The sequence below is a fragment of the Hibiscus syriacus genome, unplaced genomic scaffold, assembly GCF_006381635.1.
Source record: "Hibiscus syriacus cultivar Baekdansim isolate YM2019G1 unplaced genomic scaffold, ASM638163v2 tig00112153_pilon, whole genome shotgun sequence".
In the NCBI taxonomy this organism is placed as follows: Eukaryota; Viridiplantae; Streptophyta; class Magnoliopsida; order Malvales; family Malvaceae; genus Hibiscus; species Hibiscus syriacus.
The window spans coordinates 266,575-278,239 of NW_024063262.1; the positions used below are offsets into that span (position 1 = coordinate 266,575).

The 11,665-nt window shown below is 32.9% G+C and overlaps 1 long non-coding RNA gene across 1 annotated transcript; it reads right to left on the bottom strand.

The window, feature by feature from the left end:
• Window positions 1-266: 266 nt before the first annotated feature.
• On the bottom strand, window positions 267-1,444 carry LOC120175000. Its single transcript, XR_005521217.1, has 2 exons — window positions 1,176-1,444; window positions 267-504 (listed from the first exon to the last, which is right to left on the bottom strand). It is a non-coding gene; the product is annotated as an uncharacterized LOC120175000 (long non-coding RNA).
• Window positions 1,445-11,665: the final 10,221 nt, after the last annotated feature.

Sequence of the window (11,665 nt, forward strand, 5' to 3'; positions counted from 1 at the left end):
GTAAATATGTATTTATTCTGAAATTTAAATATTTTGGATAATTATTTATTTTATTGATAGTGTCTGCTGTCCACTTTAAATTTTTATTTGTGTTTATCTCATTTAAAATTTTTGTGTTATTAATATATATATATATATATCTAAAAATATTTATGAATCCAACGTTTACTGATAATTATATGAAATATGAATATATACAAATATGTATATGGAAACCGTAACATAAAAAGACCTATAAGATTAGAAAAGATAACCTTAGCTTAATATAAAAAAAAACTATAAGAAGATATATTAACGGAGAATTGAAGATAAGAGGACAATGTGCAGCAATTTAGTAATATAAACTATAACTTGAAGACGGAGAGATTCACAAAATACAACACTTATCCATACAACGCTCCATACAACGCTTGCACTTATCCATACAACGCTCGGGACAACTGTTATCATCTTTAGAAGGATCTGGTCTCGGATGTAAAACCAAACCCGTTGGAGGCTCCACTCCTATATCACCCAACACCAACACAAAACATAATTAAAACACAAGAAAAAATATAATTGTCATTACCATGGATTTAAACAAGAGATAGTGGCTGTTATATAACGATAGATATATTATCCAAAACTATAATTGCTCATTGCGATATCGAAAAAGCCAACAACAGCCCCTCTATTACCACATACGAAAGAAATATATATGTATTATATTTTTTTTTATCAAAAATTACACATGAATAGATTGTTATATATATAACCCTTTAAATTAAAATAATATCATAATATTATAAATATTGATAATTAAATTTAAACACAAACTCAAAAATTAAACTCAACTCGACTCGAAAAAAATTTCAAACCAACTTTGAGTTGTAAAATAGGACTCGACAACTCAAATAACTTAAAAATTTTTTATTCGACTCGACTTGATCAAACGTTCACCTCCTACTAGAGATAAAGAGGTTGAAGACGTCATATATATCGATCGATTTTTCAAAGACGTCAAATACTTAAATCGACCGACTAGTGAGAACCACTGTAGCATTCATCCTACATGATAAAATTATTTTTTTCATTCCCCATATCATCCATTTGTGTTTCAAATATCCATCCAAGCAATTTTACCGCGATATGAACATGACACCGATGTTCTCAGCTCGTATAGATTCTATATTCACCTTTTTTTCCGGAAGCTTGATCAGAAACCTCGTGATTCTGACTAAGAGATTCATCTTTGTAGCTTTATTTTCTCCTTCATTAATGGAATGTTTATCGACTTTCAGATTGCGGTGAAGAATCCTTCATCTTCTCCATCTCCTTCAAGTTCCCTTCTTTATTTTCTCCTTCCATTGACTGCTTGAAGCAATGATTGGAAACAATATATCGAAATGGGGTTTGATTTGTGGAGGTTATGATTTAGGAAAGTTCAACACATACACAGCTTACAATAAACGCAGCTAGGTTCCCAAAGTTTATATTATTATCATTCAGTATACAACTATTGTTATATCTTAAAATAGAGTATAAAGTTTAAAAGTTAATACATGATATTCTTTTAAAACAATAATATACTTTTTATTTTATTTTGGGTAAATTAAGTGTTTAGTTCCGAAACTATTACCTTTGGTCCATTTTAATACTTAAATTTTTAATTTTTTAAAATCATATCTAAAATTTAATTTTTGTTTTATTTTAATACCCATTCAAAATTTAACATTAAATTAAAAGTTTAAACACTAAAAAGGACTAAAAAATAGACATAAACTAAAAATTAAGTATAATTTTAAAAAAATTAAAAATTAAAATACTAAAATATATCAAAAATAGTTTAAAAATTAACGTCTTTTTTCCAAATTTTATATAAAAAATATAAAAAATGTTTTCCAAAAACTTTTGTGTAAAATCTAGGGGTGTTGTGGCGAGGTGGTCTTTTTAGCTTCCCAACGTAAATTAATCATTTCAATAAGCTTCCGCCACTTAGTTGTGCGTCACTTGACCATTTCTTAATTCCAGATAATTAGAAGATTTAAATCCGTCAAATTTTCTAGAAGTAGAATCAATTTTAATTAAATAATATATTAATAGTAATTAAATTAAAGACCAGTTTCATAAGATTTTTTAAAAGTGATTTTTAAAAGTATTATAAAAAACCTTTTAAAAGTTGTGTCTAAAAATATAGTTTAAAATTTAATTGTTTGAGATTTTTCTTAAAAATTGAATTTAAAAAAATATATATAAATAATAGACATTATATATTAAAAATGAAATGAGTTTAAAATTTATCTGTTTGGGAAATTATTATTATATACGAAATATAATAATTTAAAATAAAAAATAAAAAATAATTATAATTATAATAAAAATATATTTCATAATAACTCACTGTTAATATTTTAATATATAGAGAAAATAATTTCAATGACCGAAAATGCCTTATAATATACGATTTTAACCAAATTTTTTTAGATTTACGAAAATGACCAACAAATTCGCAACGCGAACTCCAATTTCGCAACCCAGTTTCCAAATTCACAACGCGAATATGTGAATCGCATTGCGAATTTGTAAATTGCAACGCAAATTTGTAAATCGCAACACAGAAGTCAAAGCGCGTTTATTTTCGCAATATTAATTTCGCAACACAAATGTAAACATTATTATTGTAAATTATAACCTAAAAACCCTAAATCACAACTCAATCTCATCTCTATCTCTCACTCTCTACAGCGACATCCGTCCCCATCTCCGACGAAATCCGTTCCCATCTCCGACGAAATCCGTCTATCTCCATCTCTCATAGCAACCCTCACAACCATTCACGGTCAGAAATGGAAAATCTAACACCGAGAGTTAGTTTTTTTAATCTCTTATTTTTATTTTGAATTTTTTGTATTATTATTAGATTTTTTTTATATTGATGATAAATTTACTGGCAATTTCAATATATAGATTAACCATTTCACTTAGATTGCTTAGTAAATTCATTCGGTTGCTGCCAATACTGCTAAACTGTTTAGTCTTTAACCTTGTGAAGTTAGTATTTGTCTTTGTTTTGTCTTTTTGATGAAGAAATGCAATTCATTCAAGTTTTAATTTGTAGAATAATAGTTTTTGTCATTGCGATTTTCATTTTCGCGTTGTGATTTTATCGTTGCGATTTTCATGTTCGTGTTGCGATTTTCATTTTCGCGTTGCGATTTTCATTTTCGCATTGTGAATTTAAGTTTAAGAAATTACTCTTCCTCTGCAAATTGAAACTTGAATGAATTGCATTACTTCAACCAAAAAACAAAGACAAATACTAACTTCACAGTGTTGCAAATTTAAGTTTCAAGAATAAACTACTACTCTTTATGTTGTCCTTGAACCTGCACTAAACCTATATATGTTGTCCTTTTAAATGTTTTATAAGTGCTTACTTCTGGAATGTTATCTGATGCATTTTGTGAACTATGATGGAATAATGACCTGGGTGAATACCGTGCTAGTTTGAATTATATTTGGCTTTGTTTTCACTGTTTAATATCATGTCTGTTTTTAGTGTAGAATTTGTAGTTTTTGGTATATCTAACTTGGTATGTTTATTGTTTTTGTAGAAATTTTTTTGGCTCAATTGACCTAAGGAATAAATTAAGCCTAGAACCTAAAATTGCATCGACGCTTACACCTCTACAAAGAAAATTGTTTGAGGATACTTGCTTCGGGCCATGGCTTAAAGTACAACATCCGGGTGGAGATGCTATGTTAACACATTTGTTTCTTCAGACCATGACTAACGATCTACCCGAGAGGATACAACGTGGTGATTAAGAGATATGGTTTCATTTTCCTCCGGCGTATACTTGTTTTGGGCGGGAGGAGTTTTGCTTAATCACTGGTCTACGCTTCGAACACGATGAAGTAACCCAATACAGTAGTCATATCTCCCGCCCATCATGGTTATCTCGGGTTTTTCTTGAGCTGGCAAAGTCGAAGTCGAGTTTACACGTCGACGACTTGAAGAGATTATTTGTTAAATATGGTTTTACTTGGATTGATGACCTTGATGTTGTCCGAGTATGCCATTTATTACTTTTGCTTGTCGGCTTTTTAGGCAAAGAGGGCAGACAACCTATTTCTGAGGACCTAATATTATTGGTAGAGGACCTAAATGCATGGAACCTGTTTCCGTGGGGTTCATATCTATGGAAAGCTACCTGGAAGAAGTTGTCGTCTACCTTTGAGGACCGAAAAAGTTTATGGGGCGATGGTTCTAAATACACTTTGGCAGGCTTTATTTGGGCCTTTAAGGTAAGAATTTCTATATAATGTTTCCAAATTTATAATTAATTATTTAACAATTACTGATGTTTGTGTATTATATTGTTTGTAGATTTGGATATTTGAGGCTTTCCCCAGCATGTGGGCATATGCGATAAAAAAATCAAATGATATTCCTAGGGCTATTATCTGAAAGAGGATCCTCCTGTTGGATTGGGAAGAGTTACTCCCATATACGACGATGAATTATGTAAGTTAGCACACAAATATTACCATATATAAACAAGTTATTACTAGTACACATTTAACTTTGTTTGAGCTTTTATATTGTTAGGAGGCCAACTATCCATTACAGAGGTTGACACCCACAGAGGCTGAGCTTGTCACTGATTGGTGGCAAGCTAGTAAGCGGTTTTTTGATGGGACGGATGATGAGCACCCCCTACTTCGAGAGCCATCACCTGATCGGGCCGATTCTATAGCTCGACACCCGGAGCCATCACCTGATCGAGCCTCTTCTCTACCTCCACCATCACTTATTCCATCATATCATCGAGCATCTTCTCCACCATCACCTCATGATAGGCGACCGAAAAAGAGGCCACGACATCTATCTCCTTGTTCTCCACCTCTACGGGATGAGTTAAGGAGTTACGTGATGAGGTCGATGCTTTGCGTCATGAGGTCTGTACTTTACGTGAAGATAATGGTACGCTACGTGATGAGGTACGGTCTTTACATGGTGAAGTGGATGTTTTACGCGATAATAATGGTGCGCTACGTGGTGAGGTATCTACTTTACGTGATGAGGTAGCCGCTCTACGTGAGATTATTTCATCGTTGCAGAATGAGGTTCATACTCTACGCAATGAGGTAAATTTGTTTAATACTATACTAAAAATGCAAATAACCTTTTTTCAGAATTATTTATTTATTTATTTACTAATTTATGTATTAATTTATTTTCAGCGACCCGATAAGGTAGATGCTTTACGTCGGGTTTTTCTTACATGACAGGGTTCACGCATCAGACGTCGTCGTGCACGTGCCATTACGTCTCCTTTCACCCCACTAGTGTCAAGACTCTGTAAGAAGAAGCCCGATGCACCTGTCATCATTCAAGAGGTGCCTCCTATCGTTCAAGAGGCCCATCTCATTGTTCAAGAGGCCCCTCTCACCGTTCAAGAGGCTCCTGTCATCGTTCAAGAGGTCCCTCCCACCGTTCAAGAGCCCGATTCACATGGCATCATATGTCGACATATTGATAAACCCCCTCCCGTGCCCGATATGATGGATGCGAGTTGGCTTTCGTATGTGTTACCGGCCAGTACCATTCCTCAGCAGGAGAGGGGAACACTACTGGACACAATTATGGATAATACCCTTTGGGCTAAGACCGCAATTGATTTTTATCTACATGAGCAGAGAAAGGGGTGTTATTCTGACATATGCAAACTCGACGATGTTATTCATTTGTTTCTTGATCGGTCTTGGTGGGGTATTTTATTAGGGGTTGAAGATAATTGCTATCTCGAAGGGGTGGAAAGTCTTATATTATTTTTATATTGCATTTTGATTAATTTTTTTTAAATTTATTAATAAATTCACTAATATATGTATTTTTTTTATAAAACAACATATTGATGCATGGGTGTCACGTCTTCTAATAATAAGGAAACTGAAGAAAATAAAAAATACTCGATGGACTATTATGCCGACGACTTTTCACGTAGCTCACTTGAAGGATCCGAGAGATGCTTCATATATGTTGGGAAATGGAAAAGCTAAACTTTATCCTGCGTGGTGGGAGGTCGATAAGGTTAGTATTTATTTTTTTGAATATTTTAAAGGTGTTTATCCATATTTTGGAATGTCTTTTATTTGATGTGTGCAATTATTTATGATTGCAGGTGTTTATCCCTATTTTGGAACGTCGTCATTGGCTTCTCCTTGAGATTCAGCTCCTATCCCTGAAGACAATAGTATATGACAGCATGTTAAATTACATACCATTGTCTTATTTGAGAGATATTATTTGTAAGGGATGGAGCGCTCATTTGGCGAAATACTTGAATGCAATTGATTATTGGACTAATTCTGGAAATAAGAAGCCAAAAAAGTTTAAAGTTACAATGATCAGAGACGAGACCGCGCCACAACAAACGGAGGGAGCCAGAGGGGATTGTGGTCCTCTCGTATGCATGTGCTTGGAACGTTTGACGACAGGAAGTAAACAGTTTCTACCTCCCATAGATAGAGATAGAGGTGCAGTAGGCTTGTGGTTTCAGCATTTTATGGCTAGAGCGATATATGCGAGACGCTTCCTACCTGCATCCGCGTGCTGAAAGTGTGCATAAATAATTGGTAAGTTTGAGCAAGTGTTGTTAACATATATACTCTTTATTGGTTTGAAAATATTTGGTTAAGTAGCTAGAATTCAATAATTTGTTGTTTGTTGGTTTTAGATGTGTAGAAAGTGTTGTTTGAGCAAATGTTTGGTTTCTGCAGGTTAATCCGGAAGTGAGCTGCGTGAAATTGATGTATTTGTGCATAAACAACTGTCTGGGGTACACTTTTTTTGCTTGTTTAATTGAATTTTACATTGATTTGTAAAAGTTGATTTGTTTAATTGATGAGGAAATAAGAATTATTTTTTGCTTGTTTAATTGATTTGTAAAAGTTGATTTGTTGTTTATTCAATCTGCATTATGTTGAAGGCAAAAAAGACCTGTTGAAGGTACACTTTCGCAACGCGAAAGTCTAATTCGCGTTGCGATTTTTTCGTTGCGATAGTCAAATTCGCAACGCGAAATTCAAATTTGCGTTGCGATTTTCGGTTTGTGATTTCACGTTTTGAATTTGACTTTCTCAACAATCGCAACGCGATAATCACGTTGCAAATTTGACTATCGCAACACAAAAATCACAATGTGATTTGACTTCCGCGTTGCGAATTCAAGGAAAACACCTTCAAAAAGATAACAGACAATAATCTGATAAGTGATAACAACTGAACATATCAATGCAATGTTAAAACTTAAGTTACTAATGAATGTCTAACTGAAAATGAATGCATTCACACATAAAATACACATAATACAATGTTTACATTTAAAAATACCTAAGTTAATAAAAGTCCCAAAAGGTGAAGCCGGTTGTGATTGGGATTTTGATTTTGATTTTGATTGCGATTTTGATTTCCTTTTTCTTGGCACCATATGAGCTTTGGATTTTGATGAGGATCCATATTTTGGTAGAGGAAAAGATGATTGTGATGGCACTGGTGATCCACAGGTCAACCTTGTATGACCACTTTCCTTGCACCGACTACACGTCGATATCCTCTTCTCTTCACCCTTAGACGGTATACGATCGTGATTTTTTGGTTGGCCAGGTAGCCTGCTGTCCATGATTGGTGGCAAAACTATTTGTAAGTCATCTGGTATGTCTCACTCAGAAGGTTGTGGAATAGGGTAGACAATCTCGGTATAAGTCTGTCGATATACTTCTGTAGTGTAGCAATCCATAGCGTATGCGCTTGAATCATCTTGGTTTAGATGAAGAGCAACTTTTATAACATGGCCACACAGATAACCAGATGTTTTCCATTTCATACAACTACACGTCTTTGCATTTAGATCGACAAGCTCATTTAAGTTATTATCCAATACTTCAAACAAAGTGTTTGAACATGGTTCAACTCTCCATGACGTTGACTTCACAACACATTTCGTTATTTTTTTTTCAGTCTATGGTGTAACACGACGTTACAATGTTCCTGTAAATTTAAATAAATAATACTTAGTAAAATATATGATAAGTTATGAATTTAAAGAAATAATATATGCATGGTTTCTTTTCTTGTAGTACCACTGTTGAATAGAGGCTCGAAAAAACTCCATTAACATAGTAATGGGTAATTTTCAGGAATGACGACTTAGAGCGTTGATTGATTCTACACTATTAGACGTCATGAAACCATATTTTGCTCCAAGTTGATGTACTTTTGACCATCTTTCAAATCCGACACCTTCTAGTGTTTGAGCACATTGAGGCAAAACACGTCTTAAACAATTTATATGCTTATTAAAATCCACTTTCCGATAAGCTTTTACAACCTTCCAGTATGTCCATTTGTGATTTTTTATACCAGCAGACCTTGATTTTAGATTTCTGTACAAATGAACACCACAAAGTCCATGAAAAGCATTTGGGAAACACCTTCTAACAGCGTTGTCAATTGAGTTTGCCCTATCGGATATGATTGTCAGATTGCTAATAGGACCTATGCAATCCCTAAGATGCACCATAAACCATGTCCATGAATCAAAGGTTTCAGATTTGCCAACCCCGTAAGCTATTGGCAGTATCCCATTGTTAGCATCCATGGCTACTGCTAATAAGTTTACTCCAAGGTATCGACCTTTTAAATGTGCTCCGCCAACTATAATAACTGGGCGCATGCAAGTAATAAACGAACAAATCTACAAAATAATATACACAAGACATATAATCATTTAAATGTGAAATGCATGTAACTAACAAAAATGAGTCAAAAAAATTATATTGATTTACTAACCGCAGCACCAATGTCGATAAACAGTAACTCAAAGCATCCATCTCTATATGTTTTGATATGAGTTACCAACCCAGGATTTTTCAGCTTTAAATTGTGACAATAAGTAGGCAATTGGGCAAACGATGCTTCTGGAGATCCCCTCAACAATTCCAAGGCATAACATTTGGCTCTCCAAGCTTGAGAATATGAGATACTAATCTTGAACCGAGCATTCATGTCAGTCATAATTTCATGTCCCCGATATACCCTTCCATTCAAAAACATTAGCTCAGTTAGAAAACCACCCAACATCTTTTTGTTTGCATGTCTATGGTGAGGAAAAACTTGGGTTCTTGAACATGTATGTTTATCAATAAAAGTCCTAACTTGAAACATTTCGCAATCTTTTATCCTCTTTGTAATCAAACGACATGCACAGTTTTTGTCAATCATACACTTTGTTTCGAAACGATCTTTGCTTGATTTGTTAACTTTTAGTTGATAGCCATCTAACAAACATTTCGTATACAAAGCTATCTTAAAGTCTTCCTTTGTATCAAAACAATCATCTTTTTTGATACGAATAACTTTTGTGTAACAATCAACTGCTATCTTTACCACTTCTGGTATCTGAAGTAATTCTGGCATATTCCATTTATACTCCCGTGGCATTTTCTTCTTTTTCTTTTCTTCGGGGACTTATTCTTCTTCTTTTTCTTCTTTAGGGTTATATGAATTACATAATGGATGTTCAACATGTTCATTCACAGTCGTAACTTCCTCCTCATTATCATCAACAATATCTTCCTCGACAATGACTGTTTCATCATCAAAATTCGGGTATTGACCAATATCAAAATCATTACACGTAGGGTCTGTTTCTTCTTCTGAAACATCATCAAAATCCGAGTATTGACCAAGATCAAAGTCCGGGTATTGACCAAGATCAAATTTCGAATACTGACTAGTACTCGCAATTTTTTCTATTGCCTCATAATCGTCTAATTAGGTAATTCCAAAACCGGAATTTGGTGCTGAAAGTTGATTGAGATTTGGATTAGGAAAAGGTTATGGGTTTTGATATTGTGTTTGGTATTGGAAATGTGGTGAAATAAAATTTTCTTGGTGATGAAATTGTGGTGGAACTATTAATTTTTGAGGTTGATAACAACGTTGTACATTGTGAGGGGTTGAAGAACTTAGTTGATTACTACCCGCTACTGACCCAACTTCACTACTTCTAGGTTCAACAACATACAATGTAACATCATCTTCTTGCGAAACACTAATGTAAGCAATGAATCATTCAACATCTTCATTGTCGGTTAACAAATAAACTCTACCTTTTCTCTGATAAGATAGCCTAAATCCACTTAGAGGCTCTAAATTCAATTTCTTTGCAACACGTAACATTAGAGTTTCATAAGTTAACTTTTTTAATGACAATTTTAGTTGAAGATTCATGGGTAAAGACACATATTGTAAAACACCATAAACATTCTCCCATGACCCTCCAAAACCCAAAATCTATCCAAACATGATCAACATTAGATGATTTCATTCTACAAATTAAATTAATTACTAAACAAACGAGCTATAAACTACATATCATCACTAACTTAGAGAAAAACATACCTTTATTAAGTTGATAGTTGATAATTTGGGAGAGAAATCATTGAAAAATTATAAAGAAATAAAATTATGTAAAAAAAATTAGAGATGAGGAAGGATGTCGTTGGATATAGGAACGTATGTCGTCGGAGAGAGTGATAGATGGAGATGGAATAAGTTGCGATTTAGGGATTAGGTTATGAGTTGCTGCTGCTGCGTAGTTATATACCCAAAAGATTTGTGTTGCGAAACTAAAACCTGTTGCGAAATTAAATTCGTGTTGCGAATTCGAAAATCGAGTTGCAGATTTGAACTTCAGTTGCGAATTTGAAATTCAGTGTTTCGAATTTGGCAAACGCGTTGCGAATTTGACTTCTTTGTTGCGATTCACATATTCGCGTTGCGAATTTGGAATTCGCGTTGCGAATTTGGAGTTCGCATTGCGAATTTGAGATCGTGTTGCGAATTTCTTGGTCATTTTCACAAATCTAAAAAAAGTTGGTTAAAATCGTATATTATAAGGCATTTTCGGTCACTGAGGTTATTTTCTCTAATATATAAGCCATGAATTTTATTTACTTCTAAGTAATTAATATAAATTATTAGGTAGTAAATTATTTTTTAAGGATGTTAATATTAAATTATTTAAAAATATAAATATATAATTGAGTGGAATACATGCATTAATAAGAGTAAAATTATAATTTGATTCCAAACGTTAAGTTGAAAAGAGAAAATACTAGAAATCCTGACTTTTGCGGTTGGTTTGAAACCAATGTTTTCACCACAATTTTTCTTTTTATTTTTTACCCATTTAACATTGATTTTGTAGTCAAAACAAACCTTTTAACAAAAAAAGTGCATTTAAAAAGTCACACCAAACAAGGCTAAATCAAATTTCTCAGAATCATAATTTGTGATCTTTGTAAGCAAATATATATATATATATATATTAATATTTAGTAAAATTAAATTAAATTAAATGTTTTCCTTTTAGTTATAAAAATATTAATTAGTAAAATTAAATTAAATTAAATTAAATTTAATATATTAGTAATTAGTAAAATTAAATATATCAGAAAAATTGATTAGGATAGACTAGAAAAATGTTTTTCTTTAGTTATGTATATATATATATATATATATAATATATATATATATATATTGACAGGAATTTGTAAAATTAAATTAAATAAAACGTAAAAATTAATATATTTATTGTGGTGTATGATAGAAAAT